The following is a 25,354-nucleotide window of genomic DNA, read 5'->3' as shown; positions in this document are numbered from 1 at the left end:
TTCATTCAGACCGCTAGGTGGCGAACCACTAAATTTCCATTCTCCTTTTTTAGGTCGTGCCGCTCACAAGATACTTTCCAATAGAGGTCTTATTGAAATTTAAAACAAAGTTTTATGTCATGGTGAAAAGCATTTATGTGATTTCGGTTTACCAACACCAATTTGTGTTAAACACGATAATGAAAACCTTATATTCCTAAATTTTTTTAATATCAATGAACTTTAACAGTACATAAATATTTACTTTTCTAAATTACTACCAGACTAGCCCAAAACATAATATAATTCCATCACTTATAACATCCTCAGTGACAAAAAAAAAATTTTTAGATGCTCCTGAAAGGCTTGAGAAAAACCTTTTTCATTAATCTACCTCTCATGTATGTTTTATCTACAGGTTGCTTGGCCCTCGGTGTAGCATCCTACGGTATCGCTGCGACGCTCCTGGTTGGCGGTAAAATTGCTCATTCAACTTTTTAGATTGCCGTTAAATGTACCATGCGGACACGAGTCAGTTTGCTCTATGCGGAAAAATGGTCCTCTAGGTAAAATTTTTCAAAATAAAAAAACGTATTGTACGGGAAGAATGCACCGTGATTCATCGAGCTCATGTTGAAGCGATCGACTTATTTCAGAGGTTTTAGGTTATGTGATGATAAGTTGATGAAAGTCATAACTTTTGTCTTTGCTGGAAATTTTCGGAAAAATTTGCTAGTGCGGCAAAGCCGAGACGAGTGTGACAGTATTATATAATATGTTAAACTATAGCGTCGATATGTGGTTGGGTTTCAATTAACCACACATCTCAGGAATGATCGACCGAGATAGCACAAGAAAACACTTCATTTACATTCATACATATCATCCTCTGAAGGAATACGTTACGGTGGTTTCGGAGGCTAAACAGAAAAGAAAGAGACTGCATTTAATTTAAATTAATCTAAATTTTATTTCATTATATTTAAAATTTACTACGTAAAAAAGTTTTTCTTTATTCACTTTAATATTTCAATTACTTCAGTTTTTCATTTATCTTCTTTTAGTCAATTTAGTTTTCATACTTATGCGTTGGTAAAGAATTAAAATATTCTCAATTAAATGAAAATATACTAAGATAAAAAAAAAAATATATAAAAGTAAAGAAATAAATGAACTGTGTATCTTTTCATATACTGACTTAATGCTTCTTATAAATTCTACGGGGAGAACCTAATCGAGAATCACGCAATCATACACTTATTACACATTTATTTTATTCATTCAATAAAAAGAAAAAAAAATTCATTCTATACATGTATAGGATATTTTTATTTACATATGCTTTCAGTAACAAGAAAACATTCATTTAAATATTTTATATACAATTTTGTATAATATATTTTTATAGTAAAAAAAAAGAAATGAAGATTAACGTCCATTTTGTATACCTGCTGCATTACTACTATATATGATTGAATCGTTAATTCAAGGTAATTATTGTTAACGCCTACATGGTGTGTGTATTTATACATGTAATTTATAGAACATGTTTACAGTGTTACTGAAAGATTTTTCCTAATAGAATGTAAATGATTTTTACTTAGCCTGTACATTCACTTTTGTATTTCTTTTTAAATTAATCATTTCGTTTGATTTTTACTTCCACGTACGAAATAAAAATAAGTTTTGTAATTGCGAAAAATTTCAGTTTTCAGTTTTCAACGTAAATATCCACTTTGACCTTCTCTGAATCCATTTTGAATAGTTTCGGCGTAACGTCTGTACGTATATATCTTGCATAACTCAAAAACAATTAGCCGTACAATGTTGAAATTTTGTATTTGAATTGTTGTAATATCTAGTTGTGCACCTTCCCTTTTGATTGCAATCGACTGGACCAAAAGCCCAAAATCCAAAAAAAAGCATTTTAGATCTTTTCTTAACTGCAGTAATAAGCCATTATTGAGAGCTTTTCAACGATATATTATAAGTGGTACTTATTTTCATTGGTTCCAGAGTTATAGCCAAATGAAATTTTAATTAATGAAATATTTGGATCTTACAAGGAGAAGGAACATCGGTTCGAATCCTACTTCATATACACATATTTTTTTTTAATCTTTTTTTTTAAATTTAAATATATTGATTTATTAATAATTATTAACTATCTTTACAATTGTAAAATTGTCTTTTTGTAAAAAAATCTTTACAATAAATAATAATTCAATAATATAATTTGAAAATATAATATAATATATATGAGAAAAATAGAAGTTATTAATAGGATAAAATTTTATGTACTTTCAAAAACGTGTATATGTAATTTAATAGGCATAGAAGAAGTCATGTAGTGTCCACATCAGATTTTTCGTTTTTTCCTACATTTCATTATCTTATGCTAATCTTTTAATTTTGCAAGTGGTCTGCACAAAAGATTTGCTGTTCTATTCATTCAATAGGAATGTCTTATGGAATTTTTTCCGCGGATTTTATATCTACAACATAAAAGTGAATGAAAGCAGGTTTTTTTTAGTAACGGTTTAAAAAAAAACTGTTATTTTTTAAGGCCTTACATAACCTATTTTTAAGTCATATAATCTAATATCTGTTTTTCCTTACTTTTCTCCTATTTAGGCATTATAGCACAATTGTAAGATCAGTTATCTTGTACGGTATGGAAACTACAAATATAACTGGAGAAGACAATTTACTCAAGATAGAAAGAACTTTAAGAAAGATTTATGATAAAAGAACAACACCAAAATGCCACAGTCTGAGATAAAATAAAATTGAAGACTTGGAGGTAACACTATGATAAAAATTCTACGGATACATGGTCCAACTGAACCAATCAAGGCTAAACAAACACATTTTCAATAAACTCTGGTATTATTAAGGTCAAAATGGCTGTGTTAAACAGATGAAAGAGGAGTTCAAAAAGTTCAACTATACAGAAAAAGAATACTGAAAGAAAATTTTTCAAGTAAAGGTTCCTGTAGGTGAAAAGAAAAACTCAACAGAGGAGAATGGGCTGAAGAAAGAAGAGCTAAACAGTGCGAAAGAACGAAAAACGTCTGATTGAAACGGTTAGAAACAACATGAAATGATATTTGCATGACCTATCCGCTGAGATAAAAAATTAATGTAATTAATTTTTTAAATTTTATTTCAAATTAAAATTATAAAGTGGTATCTGCTAAATTACTTGTAAATAATTTTCGAACAGTATATTTCTGGCAATGTATAAATAAAAATAATATTATCTATTATATAATCAGTTTAATAGAAGCAGTAGCCTGTAAACGGTGACATTGTATATTTATAAAGTAACAAAGATTTGTAACGTAATACTACCTACCGTATTTAATTCTAGATTTGTGTAGTTACATTAAAACTTATATTAACTTCTAGTAATAACGATAAAAACATAATTGAATTACAATAACAAATAGAATGCAAATAAGATTATGCAAAGAAATAAGAGAAATAGAAAAACAAGGAAAGGTGAAGTTAGAAAATTAATGATGTTTTTACGTCTATCTTCTTGTACTTAATGCGTTGTATAAGCCAATAAATGGTAGTATATACTGTGAAATGCAACTATATATTTATTAATTAATTATGTTTATATATTTAAACTATACTGAACATTTATATTTTTCAAAAAATTATGTATACTTTTGCGATGCAAATTAAAGATTAGGTAAAAACCAAACAGTCTCTATGCAAAATTTTTATTAATTTCATTAATCTAATAAAAAAGAAAGGAAATAAAAAATTTATGCACTTCAACATAATGCGGTAGTTTATTATACTCTTATATAAGTAGCTTAATATATTAGGTATTCTACGTTACAGGAAACAGTGCCGATTGCAATATTAACAAAAATTATCAATTAAAATGAATACGAACAAAATCTAACATTCATTTTAAGTTGTTGGAAAGGAAATAAATTAAATATTATAAAGAAAAAGAGAAACTATTAGTTATGTTAAAATAATTAAACCGATCGGTTATGTTAATGACAGAAAAAATGGGTGGTCGTGCAAAACGGAAGAACGTAAGATAGGGTGTATGTAGGCTTTATATTTTAAAAAATAAAACGAGTAGGCGATCTGCATATCAAGCACGCATTACATATTTACAAACAACAAACACACATACACACACGCGCAAACACACAAACACACTTATTGAGATTCGTTAGATAATGAATTCTAGGGAGGACAGCTTTATCTAGACTAACACGCTGGTTAAGTGGCCTTTTCTAATAATAACTCGCTCTTTCGTTCGCTCACCTCCCATTTTGAATTTGTTGTGCGCTTAGCAATCACCGAATGATGAATAGCTTCGCAAGAGCAGGTGCAAACGCATATATAACAATACACCACGCAGACTATACTTTAACATATCTAATGTATTTTGTATTCCTAACGTGCATTAATGAGCTGTACATATTTATGTATATATATATATATATACACATATATATATGTATCATATAATCGTGTGAACATACACGCACACCAATATTGTACAGATCTAAATGTAAAATAATTATAATGGTGAAAACAATTTATAAACTAAATAGTAGGCGATATAATTCTACATAAAATATTTACCACACAAATCTCGTTTATTTCATTTGAAATATATACCGGATGACATTTAAGTATGGAAACAGTTTTAGACTGCATATCTGAGAGGTATTTTGAGGCAGAAAGAAATGGGGTTTTATATAGTTAAAAAAAATTTGCATTATGAAATGTTTTTGAATTTTTGTCCACCATCATGGATCCACCATATTGAATCAAATTTAATTTTTTTTTTAACAGGAAGTTATACGACACATGATTTTGATTTAAAATTTTACAAGTAAAACTAGGTGAAATCCGTTTTTCTGTTAATGCCTTCGTTATCGAGTAAAAAGCATTCAAAGTTACAATTACGGAAAACACGAGTTAACAATAAAATAGTAGGTAAAACGCGCTGAATGACCCATTTTTGTTGCATTTTATATTCATAATGCATACAATAAACTACTTGTCTAATAGTGAACTCTTCATCGCAAATCAGCTGATTTTGAAGTCCAGAGTTCTAAGGTTCAAATCTTAGTAAAGAGAGTTTTTTTGTTCGGATTTTAATACTTCTTTCTTTTTCCTGTTTAGCTTCCGGGAATTACCGTCAGGTATAACTTTAGAGGAGTGTAAATGAAGTATAGAATTGTACAGTGTTAGTTCGATCATTCCTGAGATGTGTGGTTAATTGAAACCCAACCACCAAAGAACACCGGTACCTATGATGTAGTATTCAATTCCGTATAAAAGTAACTGCCTTTACTAGGTCTTGAACGCTGGAACTCTCGATTTCAAAATCAGCTGATATGGACGCATTCACCACTAGACCAACCCGGTTGGTTGGATTTGAATACTAGATCGTGGATTTTGGTGTTTTTTGGCGGTTGGATTTAAATTAACCACACATCTCAGGAACGGTCGAACTGAGACTGTACAAGACTACACTTCATTTACACTCATACATATCATTCTCATTCATCTTCTGAAGTAATACCTTAAGGTGGTTCCGGAGGCTAATCAGAAAAAAGAAAAACCTTCGTTGAAGAATCTCATTAATCGATTCGTAAAGTTGTTGTGCAACAAGACATCGGTTATTTTAATTATTTTAATTCATTAATATTTACCGATGGAACAACGTTTAAATTAAATGGCCCTGCGAATAAGAAAAATTATCGATATTTGAGCGATAATAATCCCAGATTGATATTGGAAGCTCATATACACAGCACCCTCAAAAAGGAAATCGGAACCACCTTTGAGCGGGAATCGTAGGTCACTCTGTACTGTAGACTTTTATTTTAGATGTCAATCTTACAGGAACTTATTAGCATGTTACTGCAACTTATTAGCCGATAGAATTTTACGAAATATACAGAAAATATTGGACAAGAATTAAATATTAACGTGTGATTTCAGCAAGATGCGGTACCATCTCATTTTTATCTAAAGAGACGAAAAATTTTTAATCAATTTCCAAATCGCTGGGTAGGTTGCAGAGGACCCGTAGAATGGCCTGCCTGGTCTACAGACCTGTTTTTTTCGTATTACCTTTTTTGGGGGTACCTGTAACATAATGTTTACAAAACAAAACCTACAGATATTGAGGAATTGAAAAATAGAATAATTGATGAATCTGATCGTGTATCATCATGATACAAGTTACAATTAAGGAAGAGAAAGAAACACATTTTCCTATAAACAACATTCGAAGGTTAATAAAGAGCAATAAACCATAGTGAGCCAAGTCTGATGTGTAAGAAGTCTTCTAAAGTAGTTCGAACGCGTGTTTTTCCAAACGTCTCTAGATTAAATAGTGATACAGGGACTGGAGCGTTTTCTTGATAAATTTTCCAATTGCTACTTTCCCAATGCTGTTGTCTCTTGAATCGAACAGCATTTCTTAGCCAAAGAAGAACCATTATTTAATATTCTTTATTGACAGTTTGTTCTTGAGAAACATAATGATGATGAACTATGTCTTGATTATAAAAAAAAATTGTAAGAGAAATTTTCACACAGGTTTGTGATTGCTGAGGTTTCTTTTGCTACGAATTTCTTGAAATTTTTTGACTGGATGACTCAGCCTTTCTCTCAGCGTCATAGTCACAGATCCATGTTTTATCTCCGGTTATTACTACTTCCTTGTACGAAGTAAAGTAAATACTGTGATCGCGAAAAATATTAGTTTTCAGATTTCAACAGAAATATACCTTTTGACCATCTCTGAATCCATTTTTACTAGTTTCAGCGTGACGTCTGTACGAACGTATGTATCTCGTATAAGTCAAAAACAATTAGACGTAGGATGTTGAAATTTTGGATTTAGGACTTTTGTTGTTGTAATCAACAACAACGTAACATCTAGTTGTAGACCTCACTTTTTGATTGCAATCGACTGAACCATAAGTGTCAAAAAAAAAACCAAAATAAAAAAACATTTCGATTTTTTTCTTCTGCAATAAATCCCTCACTGAGAGCTTTTCAACCATTTATTATAAATTGTGCTTATTTTCATTGGTTCCAGAGTTATAGCCAAATGAAATTTTAATTAATGAAATATTTGGATCTTACAATGGGGAGGCACATAGGTTCAAATCCGACTTTATCTCCTTTTTTTAATATTAATATATTTATTTATTAATAATTATTAACCTGTGATTGTAAAAAAAAATTACAATAAACAATAATTCAATAATAAAATTAAAAAAAAAAAATTGTGTGTATGTAATGTATATGTAATTTAATAGGCGTAAAAAGGAAGTCCTGTGGTATCCACATCGGGTTTTTTTCCATAAAATCAGGATTAACACATTCCTGAATGTATTGTGTAATATGCAGTCGGTTTTCTTTTTGTTCATCAGTGAGAAGTTTAGAATCAAGTATTGCTATATTACACCTCATCTCGAGAATTTTGGTTAAAATTGATTGCACGAGCCAAATGAAATTCCTACTTCATCTTCAAGCTCTCTAATTGTTATTCTACGATCATTAATCACCATACATTGAACTGCTCGAATTTATCGAAATTTTTGTGGTAAAAGATCTACCAGAGCGTTCATTATTTTTGAAAAACTCGGCTATTTTGGAAACGGCGATATCACTCTTTAATTTGCATAACACCCAATTCTTGATTACCAAAATTCTTTTGAAACTTCATAATTGTCGCAATTTGTGTGTTACTATATTTCTTGCAAAATTTAATGCAGTTTCTCTGCTCAATCTGTTCAGCCATTATAAACTTCAACGAAAAATCGACAAGCATTACTCACACGTTTTATTTTCACGATTAATTAGCAGTAACTGGCTGCATCGGTAGGAAACCAGTGAATCATATAAAACCAATACGAATCAAGGTGACTTTTCACACCGGTATCCCTACCACGGTAAAACTGGTTATCGCAATAGAAAATGAGATCGGATACTTTTTGATCACATCTCATATATTTATAAACAGTAATTGCCCTTTAATGAAATCATTTATAATTTTACCACTTTCTTCAATACTCGATAGGATGTATACCAATAGCGAAAAAATATTCAGTTTTTCAGCATCATCCTTCTATTATCATTTTTGCTTCCGGTATAAAATGATAAGGTATAATTGTAGAAGAATACTCGATAAAAATGTAATCATTGCTTATGATAAAAAACGAGTCCGAAGAGTAAATGGTGTTTAATGAACATGTAACTATGTCTGGCCGTGATTATAAAGGATTAGTTTTTCAACTTACAGAAATTAATGATGACGACGATTTTTACGATACCGGAGACGTTTGTAAGGTAAGAATCAAAAAAGTACAGTTATTTTTGTATAATTTTGAATAATTACTGTTTATTTCATATTGTATAATTGTACCGTTTTAGTATGTAGTTTTAATTTATTTTTTGAGGAATTTTTACTGTAATTTCTAAATTATCTTAATATTTATGTGTCTTGATGTTATGTCAAACCCGCATTCAATACACAGATATGTTATTAAACGTAGAAATTCAAAATTTTTTCCTATAACCCATCGTTTGATTAATTTGCAATATTTCTCCATTCCTATTTACACTGAGTGAATCTCTAACTTCTGACATACCGACCGTAACAAACCGACTTGCGAGAGGTTATTTCTAGACAAATGACCATATCATTGTAATAAAAATTAATCCTGAATACTTTATAAATGTCTTTTATATCTCTTAAAGTACATACCCAATACTACTTTTCTATATAATCGCCACACGAATTAACAAATTTATCGTAGCAAAACACTACCTTCAATACACCCTCGTCGTATTCTTCTACCGCCAGTTCATTTAGCCATTGGTCCTCATATCTCCGAAGCCATAACGGAGAAACGACGACTGAGGAGGAGATATCGAATCACCCTGTCCCCCTGATAAGCGGGCCTTTTATAATCAAACGGACAGGGTAAAACAACTGCTGACAAGCCATCGAGAGGATTCGTGGAACGAATACCTCGCCTCGGTCTCTGACGACATCTCCTCGGTGTTCAGGTTGAACAGGAGACTGCGAGAAGGGAAGAAGCCTCGCCATCCGGTTGTGGGGCAGCGAGGTTTTCTTGCATACCGGAGGCGGAGAGGGCCGAGGTATTCGCCGATACCTTGGAGGAGCAGTTCACTCCAAACCCCCCTCCCTCCCCGAACGACGAGCACACAACCGAGGTGGAATCCTTTCTTGTAGATTATTTCTCACAGGTGGAGGACGCCCCTCTAGAGATTGACCAAGTCACTGAAGCGGAAGTTTCCGCAGCCATTAAGGCCACAAGCCCCGACAAGGCCCCGGGTGTCGACGGGATCAGCGCCCGTGCATTCCGGAACATACCGGCCTCCGTGATTACAGCAATTTCGGTGATATTCACGTCCATTTTGTACGTTGGATATTTCCCGAATTGTTGGAAAACGGCCAAAGTCGTATGTTTACCCAAACCGGGGAAAAGTTTACTTTTCCCACGGAATTATAGGCCAATCTCCCTGTTACCGGTATTGTCTAAGTTGTTCGAGAGGATTTTTCTCGAAAAACTGAGGCGATACATGGAGGGAGAAGTGCGGCCCGAGCAATTTGGGTTCAGGGAGGGTCACTCAACCACCCTCCAACTGGTAAAAATAATAGACGACCTTGTCGGAGGCCTGAACAGGAAACGGGTGACTGCAGCCGTTTTTCTGGATGTGGCCAAGGCCTTTGACAAAGTTTGGCATAGCGGGCTGCTTTATAAGCTAGCGCGATCGGCGATCCCGTACCGCTATGTCAGACTGATGCGGTCATATCTGCTAGACCGACATTTTGTCGTGCGCGTAGGGGAAACGATTTCCTCTACCAGAGAAATAGCCGCTGGGGTTCCCCAAGGAGCAGTACTTTCCCCGTTCTTGTACACTTTGTACGTGAACGATATGCCGCTGTCGGAAGGGGTCAAAACGGCCCTTTACGCAGACGACACGGCATATTTCTACGAATCCGCAAATGTGGATTACGCGGTCCGGAGGCTCCAAAGGCAGCTGGACTTAGTGGAACCGTGGCTCGACATGTGGAGAATCAGGGTCAACGGTGAAAAATCGGTGGCCGTGATGTTCACATGCAAGACACGTAAACCGACCAGAGAGCTGGAAATCTCAGGGGAGAAAATCCCTTTTGAGAAAACAGTTAAGTACCTGGGGGTGGTGTTGGACAGGCGGCTTACCTTCGGCGAACATGTAAATTATGCGACCCGGAGGGCTAAGGCCGCCAGAGCCTCGCTATACCCAGTGCTGAACAGTGCCAGCCCGTACCCACTGGCAACTAAGCTCCTCATTTTTCGGCTGTACGTACTGCCGATTCTAACATATGCTTACCCGGCATGGGGGGCAGTGTTGAGCTCCTCGCTTCAAAAGAAGATCGAGGCCGTCCAAAACATCGCGTTGCGGACGATCTTTGGAGCTCCGTGGTTCGTCAGGAACGCCACTCTCCGATCTGATGCGAGATTTCAATCCGTGTCCGAGGTGGGGGTGGCGCAGGCGCGCAGACTGTTCGGGAGAGCGGCTGTGTCCGAACACAGTCATCTTCGGGACATCTGCCGAGAGGACCCAACTCCGACAGTTGTAAGGAAGCGGCCTCACGCCGTACTGGACGAACCACCGTGATGGTGCGGTGCGGTAGCCGAAAATCGACAAACCAGGCTTAGGGGCCTCCATATCGCATGAGCCATAAACGGAATAGTGCGTCAGACGCGTTTCCGGGGTCGCGAGTGAAAAGTTTTCGCGAGTTATATAGTTTGAAGACGTCAAACACGGTAAGTCGCGCATAAAACAAAAACGCGGTCTAAATTTAAAAAAAAAAAACTTACAGTAAGACAAAATATCCCAGCAATTGCGACTCCTCCGGAAAAGGGGACGCATTGCTCGCTCCTTATAGCTAGTGCCCCGTTGTGGCGTATTCCTGCTAGCCTATTAAAGAGTTAGCACCGAAAGGACTTCAGTGGACGGTCTGAAGGGGAATTACGTCGGGAGGACAGGCTTTATAAGCCTAGCCTTCCGCGGTCGGCCCATGAAATGGGTTCGATAACGCTGGTTTAACAACGGATTGGAATGCAATTAAATCCGTCTTAAATTCACTAAAATAATAATAGACAAAACTTGAAAAATTAGATCCGAGATTAAAAAATAACCCTTTTAAAAACAAGCCCGATTAGAATGATCCAGCAGCAAGGGACTCTGTCCAGGTTCTGCGATAAAGTAGGGAGTAATAGACTCCTGCCAACTTTGCATTCCATAGCCATTGATTAATAACATTTTTAAGTTCATCGTCACCCGCGCATTACTTACCACTCAAATATTCTTTCAATTTCCCAAACGAATGGTAATCAGATGAAGCTATGTTCGGACTATATGGTGAGCGATCGTAAATTTCCCATTCAAATGTTCTCCGTAAATCACGTGTCGGACCCGCAACATATGGACGTTGTCATTATTATTCATCATTATTTTCTGTGTAGCGCATCAAAAATTCAAAAGAAAATCCCATTGGTATGTTTTTATGACGTTCCGTTAAGACGTGTGGAACCCAACGTGCACAACAAACCTTTCTGAAGCCTAAATGGTCATGAACAATGCGACCGACAACAGCTCTTGAAATATCAGGAAAAAGAAGAGCCACGTCGAAAATCTTTGAGCAACGATTTATTCTGATTTTATCATCGACGCGTTTCAACAAGTCCTCGGTGATTATCGAGGGCCTCCCCGAACGTTCTTCATCGTGCAAATGATTTCTGTTATTTCTAAACCTTTCACACCATTTTAGGATGTTTTTTCATTCATTACATTATCACCGTACACAGCAATCAACTACCTATGAATTTCAGCCGGTTTACCGTTTTGATGGTTTAAAAACCCGTATGAGTCCTCGAATTTCACAGCCGGCGGCAACATCGATCCTACTAACCTTATTACGTAATAACTCATACGTCATCAAAGATACTACAACGCGAAAACTTACAGACAACAATGCAGTTTGTAACATTACTGGCATGGCCATGAACGACACAGGTTTCTCAACCTTAACTAGAGGAATTTCCCAGCGGACATTACTTAAGAGATATCCCTCGTAATTTTCTTTTTATACGTTTCAAAATGTATCTTCTCTTTTGATTTTATAATCTTTAATCCTTTTACTTCTCCGTCTAGATGGCGCTAAATCAGAGCAATAGCCCTAGAAGGAAAAGCACTGTTATCAGTCTAATTTGGGCATATACGGTTTTCACCGCATTTTGACATTTGACACCTAAGGAACTCAAAAAACCGGACGGAAACTTTCCGGATGTCAATGTTTGTATATACGTGTGTTTGTTCGTTCTTGCACTCCTTATATCTCCAGAACTAAGGAATCTATTTTGACCAAACTTGGTCAGATTACTTCTATGTATTGATACCATTAAATCTTCAACTTAAAAGGTCAAGGGGGTGAGGCTGTAGAGCAAGGTCACCCTTAGTATCTCGAGATTTCACCTAATTAAGATCATATTTTTCTTATGTACGTTTGTTAATGAATAAAATTAACAATATTACCTAAAAAAATCTTTACTAAATCGCACGCCTATCTCGAAAAATTCTCTTGTATTCGTTTGCTGTATTGTGACATCATAGGTGAGCGGTAGAATTAAATAAATTATTAATATTTAAAAAGTAAAAAAAAAGTACCTCGGTCTGGTTGGGTCTCGAACTCAATCGCTCGCTCGACTCGCTACCTGGTGCGTTAAACTTCGCGACTACACCAGTCTGCTGATCGTACAAGGGAAATTTGTTCAGTGTAAGTTGTGAAATTATATCAGTTTAGTTAGTTCCGATCGTCGCCGCTAGTACCGCCTTACCAGCGCGAATTAAATACGGTATGCGTGCGAGCTTTATTTAAAATCATTGAGTTAAATAAACGAAAAAATATATTATAAAAATATTATAGCTGCGTGACAGAAAAGTACTACAATTGTGTTGTCAGATTTGGTATGTTAAAGATTGTAGAATAACTGAAATCCAGCGGATTGTTCTAGTGGTGTACGCGTCTTCCCAAATCAGCTGATTTAGTAATTGAGAGTTCCCGCGTTCAAGTCCTAGTAAAGCTAGTTATTTTTACACGGATTTTTTTTTTTTGGCGGGGGCGAAAAAAGTCTGTGCGTTATCATCGTTCAAAATTTTTTTTTAATAAAATGTTAAAATAACACTAAAATAATAAAATTAAATAAGGCTTAAAACTAATATAAATTATATAATAAAAAATTCAAAACCAAGTTAAAACAAGAGTTATAAAAGTGAAATAAAACTCAAAACTAATATCACAGATGGAGTCTTTAAAATATAAAAGCTAAAATAATAGAAAAGGAAACTATATAAAATTTAACTAATTTCGATAGGGAGTGCAAAAGACTCCCTACTCGGATAATAAAATAAAAGACATAGAACCAAAAAAATCAGAATTGAAAGTAAGGGAAAAAAATTATCAAAAACTCTTCTAGCATAAAAAATATATATGAAAATATTAAATTTTTTGCAGTAATCTAGCACTACGCAAAAACAGAAACATCCGGTTCAAAATTTCATTATCATTGTACAAAATATCACGGATGTTTCTGGGTTAATTAAATTTACTACGCAACGTTTACACGGATTTGAATACTAGATCGTTGATACCGGTGTTCTTTGGTAGTTGGGTTTCAATTAACCACACATCTCAGGAATGGTCGAAATGAGAATGTACAAGACTACACTTCATTTACACTCATACTTATCATCCATCCTCTGAAGTATTATTTGAACGGTAGTTACCGGAGGTTAAACGGGAAAAAGAAATATAATAACTGATTATTGTACATTACTTTTGTCGTTTCAAAGCGGTAATAGGGACCACGCTATTATCATTTCTTTTTTGTTTCTTTTCTATATTTTCCTCATCATCTCGGAGTGTACCCGTTTTTCTTCTTCAATCCATTTTCTTGTAGTGTTCCTTCTTTCTTCATCCGCAAGAACCTTTGTATTATATCTTATTTCTCAAATTTCATTCTATCTAAACACTTCTCCTCTTTTATCCTTAGTTATGAAGTTCCTATTTAATCTATTTTATTTAACTTTATATTTTCCAAAGTTTTACTGAAAATTTATCTGTTTAATCTTTCCGAATTCATTCGGATCATATGTCCAAGGAATTTTAATCTTCTCTTTCTTACTGCAATATCCAGATCTTCTTGGTTTATAATAATTATTTCCTTACTTGATATTAATCTGTACTCTTCTTCAATTTTTCTAAGGCTCTCTCTCACCTTAGGATATTCGTTTACATTTTTAGAAGATTTTCTAGAACAATATTCTTTATTTATTCATTTTATATTTATTAGTAACTAGCAGACCCGGTAATGCTTCGCTATTGCGAAGCATTATATATATATATATATATAGAGAGAGAGAGAGAGAGAGAGAGAGAAAGAGAGAGAGAGAGTGTGTGAGGGGGGGGTTTATATGAACACAATTAAAAATTTGATTAAAAAATTAAAAAACTGAACTTCACAAATTTTACCTTTCACTTATTCTCCTTCCCCTTTTCCCTTTCCAACTTCTCCCTTTCACCCTTTTCCTTCACCCCTCTCCCTGTTTCCTTTTTACCCTTTCCCGTTTTCCACTTTTCTCTTTCCACCTTTTCCCCTTTTGCCCGCACGTAAATCGGTCCATTATTTTTTTGGCGGAACACATAAGAACATGCCTTTTATATATATATATATATATAAAAGTCTAAAAAGAATAAAAAAGTCTGTTTGTATATTTGTTTCGTTGTTTCGGAAATATCTCGAATCAAGCAGGTACACTTTTTGCTAAAATATTTCTTTTCACGTAACTAATATTCATATTCTGAATATGAATAAAATCGGTTCATAAATATAATTTTTCTAAATATCTCAACCCCAGCACCATCTACCGGGTTCATATTTTGCAAGATAATTCTTTCCATGTAAGTAACATATATTCTGAATATGAGGCAAATCGGACCATAAATACAATTTTTCGAAATATCTCGACGCCAGCGCCACATAGCGGGTCCAAACTAATTCAGAAGCCTTCCCCGGCATGCGTCCAACCATTCCTCAAAGTTTCATCGCTATTTAGGAAGGCACATGCTGAAGACAAAAATTTATTTTTATTTATATAGATAAGGAAAAGTATAGGGACAAGGTAAGCAATTTTAGGCCTCAGATTAATAGTAGAAGAAAGATTAAAGAAAATCAAACCAACATACTTGGCGTTTATAGACCTATAAAGGGATAACGTAGACTAGAATAAAATGTTCAGCATTTTAAAAAAAATTAGGGGTCAAATACAGAGATAGAAGAACAATTGCTAACATGTACAGGAACCAAACAGCAACAGTAATAATCGAAGAACATAAGAAAGAAGCCGTAATAAGAAAGGGAGTCTGACAAGGATGTTCCCTATCCCCGTTACTTTTTAATCTTTACATGGAACTAGCAGTTAATGATGTTAAAGAACAATTTAGATTCGGAGTAACAGTACAAGGTGAAAAGATAAAGATGCTACGATTTGCTGATGATATAGTAATTCTAGCCGAGAGTAAAAAGGATTTAGAAGAAACAATGAATGGCATAGATGAAGTCCTACGCAACACCTATCGCGTGAAAATAAACAAGAACAAAACAAAAGTAATGAAATGTAGTAGAAATAACAAAGATGGACCAATAAATATGAAAATAGGAGGAGAAAAGATTATGGAGGTAGAAGAATTTTGTTATTTGGGAAGTAGAATTACTAAAGATGGACGAACCAGGAGCGATATAAAATGCCGAATAGCACAAGCGAAACGAGGCTTCAGTAAGAAATATGATTTGTTAACATCAAAAATTAATTTAAATGTCAGGAAAAAATGTTTGAAAGTATATGTTTGGAGTGTCGCTTTATATGGAAGTGAAACTTGGACGATCTGAGTATCTGAGAAGAAAAGATTAGAAGCTTTTGAAATGCGGTGCTATAGGAGAATGTTAAAAATCAGACGGGTGGATAAAGTGACAAACGAAGAGGTATTGCGGCAAATAGATGAAGAAAAAAGCATTTGGAAAAATATAGTTAAAAGAAGAGACAGACTTATAGGCCACATACTAAGGCATCCCGGAATAGTCGCTTTAATATTGGAAGGACAGGTAGAAGGAAAAAATTGTGTAGGCAGGCCACGTTTGGAATATGTAAAAAAAATTGTTAGGGATGTAGGATGTAGAGGGTATACTGAAATGAAACGACTAGCACTAGATAGGGAATCTTGGAGAGCTGCATCAAACCAGTCAAATGACTGAAGACAAAAAAAAAATAGGTACGTTAAAATTTGTTGTAATTATTTCAATTATTCACTTCGTGTTCCTTTCTTTCTTCTCCTTTATAATTTTTACCAAAAAAAAACTTATTTACTAAATTAAATACTTTAATGAATTACTTAAATTAATATTTTCTTAAGTTTTAACAATCGATAGTATATTTTACGACAAAATACAGAGGAATCGATTATTCATTTGGTATTGATTGGATGAATACGATTTAGTAAAGATAAAAACTTTTCAAGTAATTAAAAGAATACAATGATAATCAAAATGGGAAAAAATTATAAAGTATAAATACGTTCAACTACAGATAAATAACATTAAATAGATTAAATCTTTAGTATTGACAGTATTTTCTTAATAGATAAAATTAAAAAAGCAAAATCTTACATTTCTGACCATAATTATTTTAATAAAATAATAGTAAAAATAAATTATATAGTAGATAAAAATTAAAAAATCATTTTTATGTCGGTCATGATTTGTCATAGTTCGTCGAATGCAACGATAAACGTGACAATTATGATGAACAGTATCATCATTGGAGCAGTTATACTCTAATCAATAAAAAGATCAATTTAACTTATTAACCAATGAGAGATCGATGATCACTATAGTTGTTAAATAACCATAATAATAAACCAGGATTGAATTAAAAATTTTTAATTAAATTATTTATATAAAAATTAAATCTTATTTTTAATATATAATATCAAGATTATTATCCAATATGAAATCCACTTCTAGGAAAAATCATCCTTATTTACTATAAAATTGAGTTTTTTTTATATCACAAACAAAAATGGTAACTTGGTAAATCAAACGATCGTTAATAAAAAAAAACATATAGACTATTTTTTTAGCAATGATGAAAATTAATATTAATAAGTGTATTGTTTATTCATTTCTAATTGCTACAGAATATTTAAAATATATTCTAGCAGTGGAAATTTTTTTTTCGTTCGACCACTACGGATAACGTTTACAATGTGTTGACTTCTTTTTCTTTCTCTCTAGAAACTTAGATTTTCGAATCTCTTTTCTAAATTTATCTCTGTCATCACACAGATCCTTAAAAATGTTTAATGGTTTTAGATATGTTACTATTTCTTTAAACCGTTTGGTCGTTGTGGCTAAATTGTCAATCTTTGGTTGTACATTCTGCATAAGTTTCCATAAAACTGTAATCTTTGTTTCCGAATTAGTCCCCTATTCTTTCTATGTGTTCATAAATTTCTTTTTCACTTTTCAATTTATAAATTCCATCTTCATATTTTAGTCCGTAAATTTTTGTTAAAATTATTTTTTCTGTTTTTGCTATTTCTTGTTCTGAAAAAAAATGCAGACATTCTGCCCCACACAGATCTTCTGGTAGGAATAAAGTTTTACAGTACCTCAATTTGGAGTTATATAACAGGAAGTTTCTATTGTAAATGTCATGAGATGATAGGCGGTTTTCAATTTTTGTACTCTATTCTTCATCACATTTCTTCAGTTATATTCGGTGTTATAATTTCTCCCAAATATTAAAATTTTTGTGTTCTACTTATGTCTTTTTTGCAGGTAATTTTAAGTGGTTTTTGAGTTCTTTTCTCTTTGTCATCGGAAAACCAGTTAGGTTTTCATGAGAAATTTGAACACCAATTTTGGTTGCGCATTCGCTTACTTTTTGAATTTTGAGTTTAGTCTCGTCCATATCTCTTGCGAAAATTGCAGTATCGTCTACGAAGACCAGAATGTTTGTATTTATGAATTTAATTTTAGTACTCATTTCTATTTTTTTCAGTGAAAGAACTTTTTAAGTTCGTTTTCCAATTCTCTTATAACTTTTAAGAGGATCTGAGACGGTCCATCTCTTTGCCTTACATTATATTTAATTTCTAACGGTTCTGAAACCGTTAGAAATCCCCTCATTTTATTTTTTAAAAACGGTTAACAATTAGTCGAGTTATGGCAAAAAATTGATGTAATTTTGTGTCTGTTTTCATGTCCTCCACTTTACGTTCAATTCGATTAAATATTTATCGTTTTTATATATTGTTAATTCTACTATTGTAAATTAATATCAAGCTGAGTAATAATATTCTCACAATAATAGACCTAACAATTATAACACAAAATTACAACATCAATTTTCTCCCAAAACTCGGCTCTTTGTTAACTAATTTAAAAAAATTAAATGTCATTTTGTACAAAATAAAAGGATTAATATTTTAGCAAAACATACACTTATATAAAACTAATATTTATGGAGATATAACAGATTGAAAAATAAACATGGTAGCCATTTTTTAATTTGCCGAAATATTTAAGTCCTGATTTTTTGCTAATTCCAAACATTTATTACCAAGACGCTTACCAAATTTTAATGTGATTCATCAATCCGAATTTTAGATATAAATTTTTATATAAAAATAACAAAATGGCGGACAGCAAGAGAACGAAGTAGAAATTGCCATTTTTCCTAAGGATATGTTTTGTTTAGTTTTGCAAGTTAAATCCGAAAAAGTATAGCCAGTCCAACATTTTACAAACTCTCTCTCTCTCTCTGTATGTATAAAATAATGAAACAAAGCTTAAATAAAATAAGCATAAAATAAAGCTTAATTAAAATAAGCATAAAATAAAGCTTAATTTCGATAAATTTAACTTAATTGCAAATGAGGAAAAAATGAAGCATTCGCTGAAGTCGTTCCAATAAAATTGCACTACTTACTAAACAGGAAAAAGAGCAATTCAAAAGAAAGAACAAAAAGAAAAAGAAAAAACAAGAGTTAAATCGTAATAATTATTCTACAAAAAAAAGAAGAAATATCGATAACACATTTCATTAGATCGTTATATGATATTAATTAGAAAAGGAAAATTAACGAAATACATAGATACATCGTAATGAAGAAATGATAGATAAGCAACTAGTAATTAAGGTTTCCTTGATAAGGTAAATGTATTTTTATATACTACATTCAAAGTACCGTTACGTAGTCCAGTACTCAGAATGTCCACTGTAATGAATTATGTTAAACAAAGATTAGGAATTTAATTTAATAATAAATTATTACGTATTTAAATGTCGTTAATAAAATTATTTGCATAGGAATTAATTAATTAAAACTTATAATTTGTAATTTAATGTCAAAAAAAAAGAAATTTCTGATAATTAAATAAAAATTTGTTGAAAGTTATGATTATTTCTACAGAATTTATTTTATGGTTTTAGATAATGAAAAATTTTGACGTCAATTTTATAAGGAAATTCTAAAAAGCAATATTTACAAAGTTTTATAAACATAGTTGATGAACATCTGGAAAAAAAATTTTCACTAGCTAGATATTTATGAAAATATATTAAGTTGATAAATTTATTTTTTTCTCCGAAAGTATAACTGTATAAACCAAAACAGAACAACGATATGTTATATGCAGAAATAAAAAGAATTTATACTACGAATCGAATGCAGAATTTTTGTTTTAAAAGTCGCAAAGTATACTGACTTATCGGGTAAAACTGCCAATATTCAAATTAAATTTAAATAATAATAATTTTTTTTCACCTTTTAGGGTCTTGTTTAAAAATACAGGGTTTTTTCTATTCAAATCTTTTTGTATTATAAATCTTTAAGGAACCTAATTTTTTTATAAAATGAACTAATAGTCAATCATCTTTGGATTAGATTATAGAATCAAAGCGTATTCTTTAAGATGTTTCTTATCTAAAACTTACATTAGGTAATTGCTACTAAAATTGTTAAATTTTTAATTTATCGTAAAATAATGAAAGAATTCCTCTAAACCTAAATAAGGAAAATTCTTATGAAATTGAATGAGTAACCTTCAAGTCGATGCGCGAATATAACAAAAAAATGACAAATCACAGTAAGATAATAAACTAACTTATAAGTTAGCGGTTAACATATCCCATTTAAAATCTTTGAGTCGTCCTGGCCCCCGCCCCTCTTTCCTGAAGCCCGAATATTATAAACTGGGGCTTACTGAGTTAGTCTTCCTTATCGGAAAAAATCTTCAAATAGATAATAATCGGGATACGTTAAATAACAAAAAAAAAAAAAAAAAAAAAAATGAGAGCGAAACATACAACCACAGTTTTAACTATTTCAAACACTTTGTTGGCAACCATTTTAGAATGAGAAATCAGAATTTAATTTTAATTGTACCATTTTTCTCGTCTCATCAAGCTCTTTAAAATAATCTATCAAACGACCGCATTCACTATATACTGATAACGAAAGATGAATAAAAATACTTTTATAAAAAAAATTAAAAGGGCAAACCATCTGACCATTTATTTGTATCGTTGTCGTTCAACCATGCAGTTAACATATTCTGTATATCCTAATTGACCCTTTCAAATTATAAATTGCTGAAAATTTGACTAAATCTTTTTATAAATACGGTGAATTTGATTAATCGCCTCCAATGTTAGAGAATAACATACATAATTTGTATATTTAACGTTAAACAGTCGAGGTACGAAGCAAAGCGAGCGTAGGTTATATTTGGCTTAAATTTAAACTTCCTTTTTTTACGAGGGTTCTCATAATCTATTTGCCTTAGATAATGGAATTCGGTGATTTTTTTTTTTTAATTTTTAGTTATCATTTCGACCCCCACCTTATATGTGTTTGTCGACATACACTGGCGAAGGTCCGAATAAGCAAATATTTTGGTCTTCCACTAATGTAATTCGTATGTGTCGACCTTTACCGGAGAATATCAGCATTTGCCAGATATCGGCTTCTCACGGTAAAATATATACTATGAGATCCGGAAAATCACATGTTTCTATAACCCCTATTTAAAAAAAAATATTTGATGTAGATACCAAATGATTTCCTTGTACTCCTATTAAATTACATAAATACATTTTTTTTAATGAAAAGTACAAAGAATTTTATTTCATTAATAACTTCTGATATTTTTTCATATACTTTTTTTTTTTTTATTGAATCTTTTTATTATTATTAATTTTTTTACAATCAGTGGTTAATAATTATTAATAAATCAAATCTAAATTAAAAAAAAAAGTTAAAAAAAGGAGATGAAGTCGGATTTGAACCGATGTGCTTTCCCCTTAAAAGATCCAAATATTTCAATAATTAAAATTTTATTTGGCTATAACTCTGGAACCAAAGAAAATAAGTACCATTTACATATCGTTGAAAAACTCTCAATGAGGGATTATTACTGCAGTTAACAAAAATTCAAAATCCAATTTTTTTTTTTGGATTTTGGGCTTTTTTGTACACCTTTGGTTCATTCGATTTCTATAAAAAAGGGAGGTGCACAACTAGATGTTACAGAAGTCTTATATCCAAAATTTCACCATCGTACTGCTAATCGTTTTTGAGTTATTCAGACGTTACGCCGAAACTAGTCAAAATGGATTTAAGGTTGGCCAAAATGGATATTTCCGTTAAAATCAACAAACCGAAATCTTTCATGATCTCAATTCCTTTATTTCGTACAAGGAAGTAAATGTTACAGATTTTATTTCCTGTCGTCTAAATAATCCGTTTACATTTAAAATTAATTTAAAAATAATAGTTATACAACTCTACATTACTTTTACGTTAAGCATTTGTATACTCTGAGCATATTTTGTCCAAACAATTCTGATGGAAGCGAAAATGTACGTCTAAACTAAAAATTTATTGACCTTTTAATTCCATTATTTCTTTGAAAGAAGCTCATTATCACCGAGTAGCTGTATAAGTTTATTTTACAGCGCTGGAAAACTACCTGTCTATTTCCCTATAAGGGAATTTAGAAGATCAATTAGCATTACAAGATTTGTTGTGTTAGAATCAAATGTGTGTTGCATGTGCGTTCGTACGGGGGGTAGATATATCTTAGAATAATGGTAAATAAATTATCTTTGACAGTAAACTAAAAGCTAATAGAATAGTCAAACAGAGAAAATAAATAGACAGGATATTCTAAGAAAACAGTAAATTCAAACAAAGTACGACACTAGTTACAACTTGTGGTAATTTGTATGCGGTAAATAAAAAATTCTTAACGTATAAATACATCTCTAACACAAAATAGGACATCGATATTCTTACAATAAATGTACATAAAATCGTTAACTGACTTTAATATGAATTAGAAATTTATAAAAATATGTGATCGGTTTTTTTAAATAAGTTCGCTACATAATATACAATTAATTCCGGTGCCAGTTTCTATACAGGTTTGGTACATGTTATGTAATTAATACAAAAATTTAATTAATAAAATTTGTGAATTTTTGTGTTAAACTTAATCGTTTTGAATCCCTCTTGATTTTTCCTATTTGTTTAATACAAAGTGTGACGACTTTTAAATAACTTTACAACAGTTAAACACAATAAAGTTAAATTTATCAAAATTTTTCTTCATGAAAATTATGTATTCTTTTTTTCGGTATATAAGATCACTACACTTCAAGAACCCAACTCATAAATGGTCAATGGAAAGGGCAGAATTTAAAACATTAAGGGATATTATTAATTAATTATTTAGGGATAATTAATTAGGGACATATTAACATATAATATTAATTAAAACTTTAATTTTAAATCATAAGGGAGAATTTAAAACATTAAGAAAGTAAATTTAACATTATACATCTTTAGATAAAAAACACTAATCAAGATGGCGGCTATTTAAAAATTGTCCCACTTAGTTTCAAAATTGGTTTAAACTACGTTTTAATAACTGCTTAATAGTGTAATATTAAAATTTTGCAAATATTCTTACTTCAGTGTGATCTATTTTTTTTTGTATTAGACCACGACTCTACTGGGTATATGACATACAGTATTTGAACAGGACAATAGCCCATTTTGGAAACCTGCTAAAAATATTATATAAGTTGTTGTAACTAGAATTCATTAGTCTAAGTTTTCAATTTCAATGCCCATTAAAATAATGTGTTACAGTCCTACAATTTTCATTTCAAATTTTCTATTTCCCTCCCATGGGAGCTTTGGTATGAGGTGGTCTCAAATCGGAAAATAGATAGTTTTGAGGAGCGGTTAATCATCCCCTGTAACGGTTGACAGGTTATTTAAGGATTTCCATGCTTTGTTAATACCCGGAATATGAAATATTTTTGCAACAATTTTACAATTTAAACTGTAAATTAGATTCAAATCAAAATCAAACTAAAAAAAAGGATCTGCATAGTAATTATACTTTTAATTCGTATTATCGATAGAATATTGATTTGTAGTCGAGGTCATGATAGATGTGTTCGTTTTGATGGAATCCACACATACCTCAAAACACTGATCATATTTAATTAATACTTAAATAAAGTATTAATTAACTGATCCAAAACAAAATTTCTTAGGCTGAAAGTTAGTTCTATATTTCGTTCAGCCTTAGGATCGTAACTACTGATGAGAGCATATTTATGGGTATGGTGACCAAGAAAGCAATTTTTGTAAGAATTTAGGGACCTTTTTCGGTAAGCGGGTACCACTTTTGTTTTTTTCCCCAAAAATAACAATAAAAAAATTAATATTTATTTTTAATTAATCTAAAAGAGCAATAATTAAAATTATTGTATTTAATTTAAATATCATATTTGTTAATAATTAGTTGTATATAATTTGTTTATTTAACGTTAATTAGACAAGGTAAGCGAGCAAAGCGAGGGTAAGTTATGTTTGGCTAGGTTACATTGATGTAGCCGGCCTCTGTGGCGCGAGTGGTAGCGTCTCGGCCTTTCACCCGGAGTTCTCGGGTTCGAATCCCGGTCAGGCATGGCATTTTCACACACGCTACACATCATTCATCTCATCCTCTGAAGTAATGCTTAACTGTGGACTCGGAGGTTAAAAAAAAAAAAAAAAAAAAAAAAAAAAGGTTACATTGATGTAGGTTTATTTTTTTGCATTTGTTCATGTTTTTCCCTGTCGTTATCCTATGGGGTCTTAACGCCATCGTGACTGATCTGAGCTTTAGTCTGAGATGTCTAATACCCAGGGTGTAATTATCCGGATATGTAGATGGGCGTGTATGATAATTAAAAAAAGAGGACTGGAGAAAAAAATGTCGCCAAGGGTCGAATCGTGGACACGTATAGGGACAAGGGAGGTAGCCTCACTGCTGAGGGCGTTTCTAGTCCATCGACATACAAGAGTGGTTGGATTGGGGGACTCCGATGACGGATTAAGCACCCTCAAGGTATGTGAGGTGGGATCGCGATTCGGTGGGGTTATGCGTGGGGTGCATACCCGAATTCTGATTAGGATATAGGGACGAGAAGGGCAGCCCTTCTGAAGAGAAGCATCGGACAACTGGATACACTTTTCATGATGTTTCAATGAGCCAGGAGGGACTCCGATGGGCAGAGCAGCGATTTTAGCTGTATGCACTAGGGTGGGTTATTCTATAGCCAAGGCAGCGTCTTCTAGGCGATTACCGGTTGCCCCTGTGTGATTAAAAATGGTCAATAAAAAAATGGTATTATGTCGATAAATCAGTTATTTTTATACGGATTTGAATACTAGATCGTGGATACCGTTCTTTGGTGGTGTTCTTTGGTGGTTGGGTTTCAATTAACCACACATCTCAGGAATAGCCGAACTAAGAGTGTACAAGACTACACTTTATTTACACTCTTGCATATCATCCTCTGAAGTATTTTCTGAACGGTAATTACCAGAAACTAAACAGGAAAAAAGGTTATGTTGGTATAAGTGCGATTCGTCATTACACGAATTCAAAATAATCTAATCAAACATAACATACGTCTAATTAACGTTAAAATAAAAATTATATTCAATAACTTAATTTGATTATTTAAAAAAAAAAATATCGAGTTATTTGGAACTTTTTGAAAAAAATAACACAGTTATTTCCCTCTCAGAAGTAAAACAATGAATAATTCAATAATTTTTTTTTGTCGCAGTGTTTAGTTTACAATCGGTACCAATGTCTCGGAA

Source organism: Lycorma delicatula, chromosome 3, assembly GCF_047948215.1.
Source record: "Lycorma delicatula isolate Av1 chromosome 3, ASM4794821v1, whole genome shotgun sequence".
Taxonomy (NCBI): domain Eukaryota; kingdom Metazoa; phylum Arthropoda; class Insecta; order Hemiptera; family Fulgoridae; genus Lycorma; species Lycorma delicatula.
The sequence above is the reverse complement of the archived record's forward strand: the minus strand, read 5'-3'. Positions refer to the sequence as shown.